The sequence below is a fragment of the Ranitomeya variabilis genome, chromosome 2 (genome assembly GCF_051348905.1).
Source record: "Ranitomeya variabilis isolate aRanVar5 chromosome 2, aRanVar5.hap1, whole genome shotgun sequence".
Lineage (NCBI taxonomy): Eukaryota > Metazoa > Chordata > Amphibia > Anura > Dendrobatidae > Ranitomeya > Ranitomeya variabilis.
Genome location: NC_135233.1, coordinates 605,702,972 through 605,712,377, shown reverse-complemented (window position 1 = coordinate 605,712,377; position 9,406 = coordinate 605,702,972). Strand labels below are relative to the sequence as shown.

Here is a 9,406-nt window from a genome sequence, read left to right as displayed (position 1 = left end):
ATAGGGATATTTACATCGCAGATATTAAAGAGGTTATCCAGCCTTTTAACCCCTTCTTAATAGTCACTGCATGTGTTTGGCACACATCCAGTGTGTATGGAGCAACGCCAAAAGCTGAGCCTGAAACTCTATGGTCACGTTCACACGTGCAGTATTTGGTCAGTATTTAATATCCATATTTATAAAACCCAGAGAGGAACAATCAGAGGAAAAGTATGACAGAAACTCGTCACCACTTCTGGATTTATCACCCACTCCTGGTTTTGGCTCACAAATACTGACCAAATACTGCATGTGTGTGAACGTGGCCTAACAGGAGTGATCAGAGTCAACTCTGATCTCTGCGGTTTAACCCTCTGAATGCTGCTGTCAATATCTGACAGCAGTTGTTAAGTGGTTCAGGTTCCATTTGGTTCACATCGCATCCTTCCGTAGGTGAACTTATAAAAAAGAGGCAGAATTATGATTTTTTTTCACCATTATACTGCAGTAAGACTTTATTCTTTTTTTTTGTACATTATACTTTAAAAATGAATGGTATCAACCAAAACAACGCCACACTCAAAGGAAAAAAAAAAAAGTTATGTCTCTCGAAAGAAGGGGAGGGAAAAAAATAAAAAAAATAAAAATGGCTGCTTCAGTAAAGGGATAATGGAATAGAGGAGGCTGGTTGTAACTATGATATTTCCCATAACAACCAATAGTTCACTAAATTGGTTGCTAGGGGGGGAACCTTATTGTTTCTCCCATGGCTGTGACTTCTGAGCAAAACTCGGTCTAAATCCGCTATGATTGGCTATGGCCGCATAGGCTACAACAAGATGGCCGCCGCTGAGGCACACTCGCCCGATGCTCCGCCCTCTAGCGTCAGCAATAACGAAAGCACACTTTTCCGCGGGGGAAAGGAAGCCGGAAGTGACGTCAGCAGTGCAGGAAAGTTCTGGAAGTGTGCTCTTTACCTCGGAGGTGAGCGGTGATAGAGCCGGGGCGCCGTCTAGTGAGTGACTGAGGGGGCGGCGTGAGACCGGGAGAGGCCCGTGTGGGAACGTATGTGCTCCGTGTCCCTCTGACGTCACATGCTAACATCCCCCGCAGTGTGTGCAAGTATGTCGTGATACCCTGCAGTGTGTTTATTTTATCACTGGCTCTGTTCACACCTTGCGGTTTTTTTGCAGCAGTTTTTTTAATGCAATTTGAAAGCTGCTTTATACAGGATTTCAGAAATCTGCACACTTTTTTTCTTTTTTTTTCTGTCTGTGGCAGGAAATTATTTATTTGTACCATTTTTTTTCAACAATTAGCAATGAGAAAATGCAAAAAACGCTCTTGATACTTTCCGGCTCTCGTATTCTTAACACTGAGAGCTTGTAACCGTCACTGCTGCCATCCGGCCAGTCACAAGATGGCGGTGCGGGACTGCAGTGGCACTGACTAAAGGTGGAGACGCCGAGGGGTAAGTATAAGATTGGCAATACAATGCAGTTTCCAGTCCCCTAAGGGGACTTATTACCCCCTTCACCCTTTCATTTTCATTTTTTTTTTCCCTTCTTCCAAGAGCCATAACTTTTTTTTTGTTCCAGCCATTTTTTTTTTTTTTTTGCGGGATGAGTTGTACTTTAATAACACTGGTCATTCTGCCACAAAAAAAAATAATCTAAGTGCATTGAAATTTTTAAAAAAGGGCGATTCCACAATTGGGTTTATGATTGTTTGTTTGTTTTACTTTTTTTATTTACCATGTTCAATATATGGTAAATCTGCCCTGGCAATAGGATTCCCCAGGTCACTACAGGTACGCAGATAGCAAACATGTATAGTTTAGTTATTTATTTATTAAGTGGTAAAAAAGCAATGAAGATATTTGTAAAAAAATAAACACAAATTGTTTTTATTTCCATTTTTCAACATCCGTGACGTTCTCATATTTGGGGGGGCTGGGTGAGGCCTGAGCTGTTTTTAATGATATCATTTTGGGGTAGATAAAATGTTTTGATCGCCTTTTATTGCAATGTTGCATCAACCAAAAAAAAAACATAATTCTGTCACTTTTATTTTTCATTACGCCGTTTACTGATTTGATTAATTTTTTTATATTTTGATCGGACTTTTCTGAACTCGCCGATAACAAATATGTGTTATATATATATATATATATATATATATATATATATATATATATATATATATATATATATATATATATATAATATTTGAAGTTTTGTGTATTATTTTGTTATGTATTTTTTAAAGCTTTTAAACTTTTTTTTTTTTTTTTTTTTATTTTTTAAACTTAAAAATTCTTACGGTATTTAGTAGTTCCCTTGGGAGACTTGCATCAGCTATCCTCCAATTATCTGTGCCATACATACTGTGCCATTCAGCATTGCCGAAATGACGATCTCCTATGAAATCAGCCCTCAAGTTCTGGGAACGATGCGGGCTCCGACATGGCCGATGACGTAAATATACATCATCTGTCATGAAGGGGTTAAGAGTAGTGATGACTGAGCATGCTCAGTTAAGGTGTTATCTGAGCATGCTTGAGTGCTAATTGAGCATCTCGGCGTTCTCGAATACTATGCTAGTGTCACCTTCGCCGCATGCCTCACGGCTGTTCGAGAGCAGCAACACTTGCATGCAATTCCTGCACGTGTTATGGCTATCAAACAGTTGTTGTGACTCGAACATACCAAAATGCTCGATTAGCGCTTGAGCATGCTCAGATAACCACCTCAGACCACTCTCGGGCATCACTAATTAAGAGCAGTGAAAAGTAGGGAAAAAAGTTTTAAAAAGGTTAAAAATATAAAAAGCATAAGTTTTTTTGTTGCTGCAATTTCACAAAAAATGCTGTGACAAGTGATCAAAACATATTATCTATCCAAAAACATTGGTATTAATAAAAATGTTGTCTTGCCCCACATATAATAAGCCCCCACATTGCTCAATCGGCCGAAAAATGAAAATGTTACTGGTCTAGGAAAATGGTGACAAAAGCAAAATTGTTTTTCTTTTTCAAATTTTTTTTTCACCACTTACCATATATACTCGAGTATAACTCGACCCGAATATAAGCCAAGACCCCTAATTTTGCCACAAAAAACTGGGAAAACTTAATGACTCGAGTATAAGCCTAGGGTGGAAAATGCAGCAGCTACTGGTAAATGTCAAAAATAAAATAGATCCCAATAAAAGTAAAATTAATTGAGACATCAGTAGGTTAAGTGTTTTTGAATATCCATATTGAATCAGGAGCCCCATATAATGCTCCATACAGTTCATGATGGGCCCCATAAGATGCTCCATACAAAATATGCGCCATATAATGCTACACAAAGGTTAATGATGGCCTCATAAGATGCTCCATATTAAAATACACCCCATATAATGCCGCACAAATGTAAATTATGGCCCCATAAGATGCTCCATACAGTTTATGATGGGCCCCATAAGATGCTCCATATTAAAATATGCCCCATACAATGCTGCAGAAATGTTGATTATGGCCCCATAAGATGCTCCTTAGAGATATTTGCCCAATATAGTGCTGCACAAATGCTGATTATGGCCCCATAAGATGCTCCAAGAGATATTTGCCCCATATAATGCTGCACAAATGCTGATTATGGCCCCATAAGATGCTCCATAGACACATTTGCCCATGTAATGCTGCACAAATGCTGATTATGGCCCCATAAGATGCTCCATAAGGATATTTGCCCCATATAGTGCTGCACAAATGCTGATTATAGCCCCATAAGATGCTCCAAAGAGATATTTGCCCCATATAGTGCTGCACAAATGCTGATTATGGCCCCATAAGATGCTCCATAGAGATATTTGCCCCATATGCTGTTGCTGCGATTAAAAAAAAAAAAAAATCACATACCTCTCGTCGCTCAGGCCCCCGGCACTTGCTATAGTCACCTGTCCGCGTTCCACCGTCGGCGCCGCTGTGTGTTCCGCGTCATCTGCACTGACTGTTGAGGCAGAGGGTGTGCACACTAATCGCGTCATCGCGCCTTCTGACCTGAGTGTCACTGCAGACGACGCGTAAGACGGAGCCCGGCGGTGGAACGTGGGACAGGTGAATATCACGCAATGCCCCCGTTATACTCACCTGCTCCTGGCGCGGTCCCTGCAGGTCCCTGGTTCTCCGGGCGCCGGCAGCTTCTTCCTGTGTTGAGTGGTCACATGGTGCCGCTCATTACAGTAATGAATATGCGGCTCCACCTCTATGGGAGTGGAGTGGGGTCCATATTGATTACTGTAATGAGCGGTACCATTCGACCGCTCAACACAGGAAGAAACTGCCGGCGCCCAGAGAACCAGGGACCGCGCCAGGAGCAGGTGAGTATGATTACACAGCTGCCGACCCCCGGGAATGTCTCGTGTATAAGCCGAGAGGGCCAATTCCAGCCTAAAAAATTGGTCTGAAATTCTTATACTCGGATATATACGGTAAATATAAAAAACAAAGGTAAATTTGGTATCTGTGTTCTCGTAATGAGCTAAGCCATCATATTAACCCCTTAAGCCCCGAGGATGGTTTGCACGTTAATGACCGGGCCAATTTTTACAATTCTGACCACTGTCCCTTTATGAGGTTATAACTCTGGAACGCTTTAACGGATCTTGGCGATTCTGACATTGTTTTCTCGTGACATATTGTACTTCATGTTAGTGGTAAAATTTATTCGATATAACTTGCGTTTATTTGTGAAAAAAACGGAAATTTGGCGAACATTTTGAAAATTTCGCAATTTTCCAACTGTGAATTTTTATGCCCTTAAATCACAGAGATATGTCACGCAAAATACTTAATAAGTAACATTTCCCACATGTCTACTTTACATCAGCACAATTTTGGAACCTTTTTTTTTTTTGTTAGGGAGTTATGAGGGTTAAAAGTTGACCAGAAATTTCTCATTTTTACAACACCATTTTTTTTTAGGGCCCACATCTCATTTGAAGTCATTTTGAGGGGTCTATATGATAGAAAATACCCAAGTGTGACACCATTCTAAAAACTGCACCCCTCAAGGTGCTCAAAACCACATTCAAGAAGTTTAGTAACCCTTCAGGTGTTTCACAGGAATTTTTGGAATGTTTCAATAAAAATGAACATTTAACTTTTTTTCACACACAATTTATTTCAGCTCCAATTTGTTTTATTTTACCAAGGGTAACAGGAGAAATTAGACCACAAATGTTAAGCAATTTGTCCTGAGTACGACGATACCCCATATGTGGGGGTAAACCACTGTTTGGGTGCATAGCAGAGCTCGGAAGGGAAGGAGCGCCATTTTACTTTTCAATGCAAAATTGACTGGAATTAAGATGGGACGCCATGTTGTGTTTGGAGAGCCTCTGATGTGCCTAAACATTGAAACCCCCCACAAGTGACACCATTTTGGAAAGTAGACCCCTTAAGGAACTTATCTAGATGTGTGGTGAGCACTTTGACCCAACAAAGTGCTTCACAGAAGTTTATAATGCAGAGCCGTAAAAATAAAAAATCATATTTTTTCACAAAAATGATTTTTTAGCCCCCAATTTTTTATTTTCCCAAGGGTAAGAGAAGAAATTAGACCACAAAAGTTGTTGTGCAATTTGTCCTGAGTACGACGATACCCCATATGTGGGGGTAAACCACTGTTTGGGCGCATAGCAGAGCTCGGAAGGGAAGGAGCGCCATTTTACTTTTCAATGCAAATTTGACTGGAATTAAGATGGGATGCCATGTTGCGTTTGGAGAGCCCCTGATGTGCCTAAACATTAAAGTCCCCCACAAGTGACACCATTTTGGAAAGTAGACCCCCTACGGAACTTATCTAGATGTGTCTTGAGAGCTTTGAACCCCCCCAAGTGTTTCACTACAGTTTATAACGCAGAGCCGTGAAAATAAAAATTCTTTTTTTTTTTCACAAAAATGATTTTTTTGCCACCAGTTTTGTATTTTCACAAGGGTAACAGGATAAATTGGACCCCAAAAGTTGTTGTCCAATTTGTCCTGAGTACGCTGATACCCCATATGTGGGGGGGAACCACTGTTTGGCAGAGCTCGGAAGGGAAGGAGCGCCATTTGGATTGCAGACTTAGATGGATTGGTCTGCAGGCGTCACGTTGCATTTGCAGAGCCCCTGATGTACCCAAACAGTAGAAACCCCCACAAGTGACCCCATATTGGAAACTAGACCTCCCAAGGAACTTATCTAGATGTGTTGTGAGAACTTTGAACCCCCAAGTGTTTCACTACAGTTTACAACGCAGAGCCGTGAAAATAAAAAAAATCCTTTTTTTCCCACAAAAATGATTTTTAGCCCCCCAAATTTTTATTTTCCCAAGGATAACAAGAGAACTTGGACCCCAAAAGTTGTTGTCCAATTTGTCCCGAGTACGCTGACGCCCCATATGTTGGGGTAAACCCCTGTTTGGGCACACGGGAGAGCTCGGAAGTGAAGGAGCACTGTTTTACTTTTTCAATGCAGAATTGGCTGGAATTGAGATCGGACGCCATGTCGCGTTTGGAGAGACCCTGATGTGCCTGAACAGTGGAAACTCCCCAATTCTGCCTGAAACCCTAATCCAAACACACCCAGGGTGGATTGATTTAAATCACGCCGATTTAAATCATGATTTAAATCACGATTTAAATCAAAAGATTTTTTTCTATTTAAATCGGATCGATTTAAATCATGATTTTAATCATGATTTAAATCACTGATTTAAATCAAAAGGTTTTTTTTAATATAAATCACGATTAAAATGAGAAGTGAGAGCAGTGCGCATGTGCGCCCATAGTTACACGGATGAAACTAGGGGCAACGATCTAACGCCAGGGTGAGGGGGGGACCCCAAAGTAAGTAAAAATCTTTTTTGTTTTACTATATGGCAATAGGTAGGTGTTTAAAAGCAGCATGTCTTAATTGTATAAACTATTAATAGCCTCCACATTTTGTTCATACTGCCCCTTTAATTCCACACTTCTAGCTTGGTTTCACTTTTGGTTTAGTTTCTTTTTCCATTCAGTTGACATGCCCAAACTTGTTGGATAGTCAGCATCCTACAGAAACCTCTCGAAGAGCATGGCATTGTGAATGTTACACATATACAGCCTTTATTCTACTGAGTTAAACAACTCAGCTTTATCTCATGATGGAAGAACCTTTGGATGGTAAAATATTTTCCTCAAAAAGCAGTTTATTGAAAAAAATCCGATTTAAATCAAAAAAATCCGATTTAAATCAAAAAAATCCGATTTAAATCAAAAAAATCCGATTTTTTTGATTTTTTTAAAAAATCATTGATTTTTATCCACCCTGAACACACCCCTAATCCCAACTGTAACCCTAACCACACCCCTAACCCTGACACACCCCTAATTCTAATCCCAACCGTAAATGTAATCCCAACCCTATCTTAAGCCCCAACCCTAACCCTATCTTAAGCCCCAACCCTAACCCTATCTTAAGCCCCAACCCTAACCCTATCTTAAGCCCCAACCCTAACCCTATCTTAAGCCCCAACCCTAACCCTATCTTAAGCCCCAACCCTAACCCTATCTTAAGCCCCAACCCTAACCCTAACTTTAGCCCCAACCCTAACTTTAGCCCCAACCCTAACTTTAGCCCCAACCCTAACTTTAGCCCCAACCCTAACTTTAGCCCCAACCCTAACTTTAGCCCCAACCCTAACTTTAGCCCCAACCCTAACTTTAGCCCCAACCCTAACTTTAGCCCCAACCCTAACTTTAGCCCCAACCCTAACTTTAGCCCCAACCCTAACTTTAGCCCCAACCCTAACTTTAGCCCCAACCCTAACTTTAGCCCCAACCCTAACTTTAGCCCCAACCCTAACTTTAGCCCCAACCCTAACTTTAGCCCCAACCCTAACTTTAGCCCCAACCCTAACTTTAGCCCCAACCCTAACTTTAGCCCCAACCCTAACTTTAGCCCCAACCCTAACTTTAGCCCCAACCCTAACTTTAGCCCCAACCCTAACCCTAACTTTAGCCCCAACCCTAACCCTAACTTTAGCCCCAACCCTAACCCTAACTTTAGCCCCAACCCTAACCCTAACTTTAGCCCCAACCCTAACCCTAACTTTAGCCCCAACCCTATCCCTAACTTTAGCCCCAACCCTAACTTAAGCTCCAACCCTAGCCCCAACCCTAACCCTAGCCCTAATGGGAAAATGGAAATAAATACATTTTTTTAATTTTATTATTTTTCCCTAACTAAGGGGGTGATGAAGGGGGGTTTGATTTACTTTTATAGCGTTTTTTTCTATCGGATTTTTATGATTGGCAGCTGTCACACACTAAAAGACTCTTTTTATAGCAAAAAAAAGTTTTTGCATCTCCACATTTTGAGACCTATAATTTTTCCATATTTTGGTCCACAGAGTCATGTGAGTTTTTTGCGGGACGAGTTGACGTTTTTATTGGTAACATTTTTGGACACGTGACAGTTTTTGATAACTTTTTATTCCGATTTTTGTGAGGCAGAATGACCAAAAACCAGCTACTCATGAATTTCTTTTGGGGGAGGCGTTTATACCGTTCCACGTTTGGCAAAATTGATAAAGCAGTTTTATTCGTCGGGTCTGTACGATTACAGCGATATCTCATTTATATCATTTTTTTTATGTTTTGGCGCTTTCATACGATAAAAGCTATTTTATAGAAAAAATAATTATTTTGGCATCGCTTTATTTTGAGGACTATAACTTTTTTTTATTTTTTTGGTTATGATGCTATATGGCAGCTCATTTTTTGCTGGACAAGATGACATTTTCAGCGGTACCATGGTTATTTATATCCGTCTTTTTGATCGCGTGTTATTCCACTTTTTGTTCGGCGGTATGATAATAAAGCGTTGTTTTTTGGCTTTTTTTTTTTCTCATGGTGTTCACTGAAGGGGTTAACTAGTGGGACAGTTTTATAGGTTAGGTCGTTACGGACGCGACGATACTAAATATGTGTACTTTTATTGTTTGTGGTTTTTATTTTTTTTTTTACCTTCTTTATTTAGTTTTTTTTTTTTTTTTTTTACACGTGGAAATTTTTTTTTTACTTTGTCCCGGGGGTGACATCACAGATCGCCGATCTGACAGTTTGCATAGCACTCTGTCAGATCGGCGTTCTGACATACAGCCGTGCTGGCTTGCCTGCACGGCACCCGGAAGTACTCCCTGCAGGACCCGGATGCAGCCCCGCGGCCATTTTGGATTCGGGGACTGCAGGGAGGAGACGCTCGATACAAGGTGAGTACATCGCCTTGTACCGATCGTCTCAGGGAAGCCCGCAGGGAGCCCCCTCCCTGCGCGATGCTTCCCTGAACCGCTGGTACACTGCGATCATGTTTGATCACAGTGTGCCGGGGGTTAATGTGCCGGGGGCGGT

At 41.0% G+C, this 9,406-nt stretch overlaps 1 protein-coding gene across 6 annotated transcripts in view; it reads left to right on the top strand.

Moving 5' to 3' along the window:
• The first annotated feature begins 877 nt into the window (after positions 1-877).
• The window catches only part of TDRD12 (tudor domain containing 12), a 227,304-nt gene continuing 218,775 nt past the window's right edge, over positions 878-9,406 (top strand). For 2 of the 6 annotated variants that reach the window (XM_077288673.1, XM_077288667.1), the window contains exon 1: positions 890-966. The gene's annotated coding sequence lies outside the window, so the exon portion shown is untranslated. Of the gene's footprint in view, positions 1,105-1,393; positions 1,454-9,406 lie in introns of those variants that run through there. The other 4 variants (XM_077288671.1, XM_077288669.1, XM_077288668.1 and 1 more) reach the window with 4 other exon arrangements.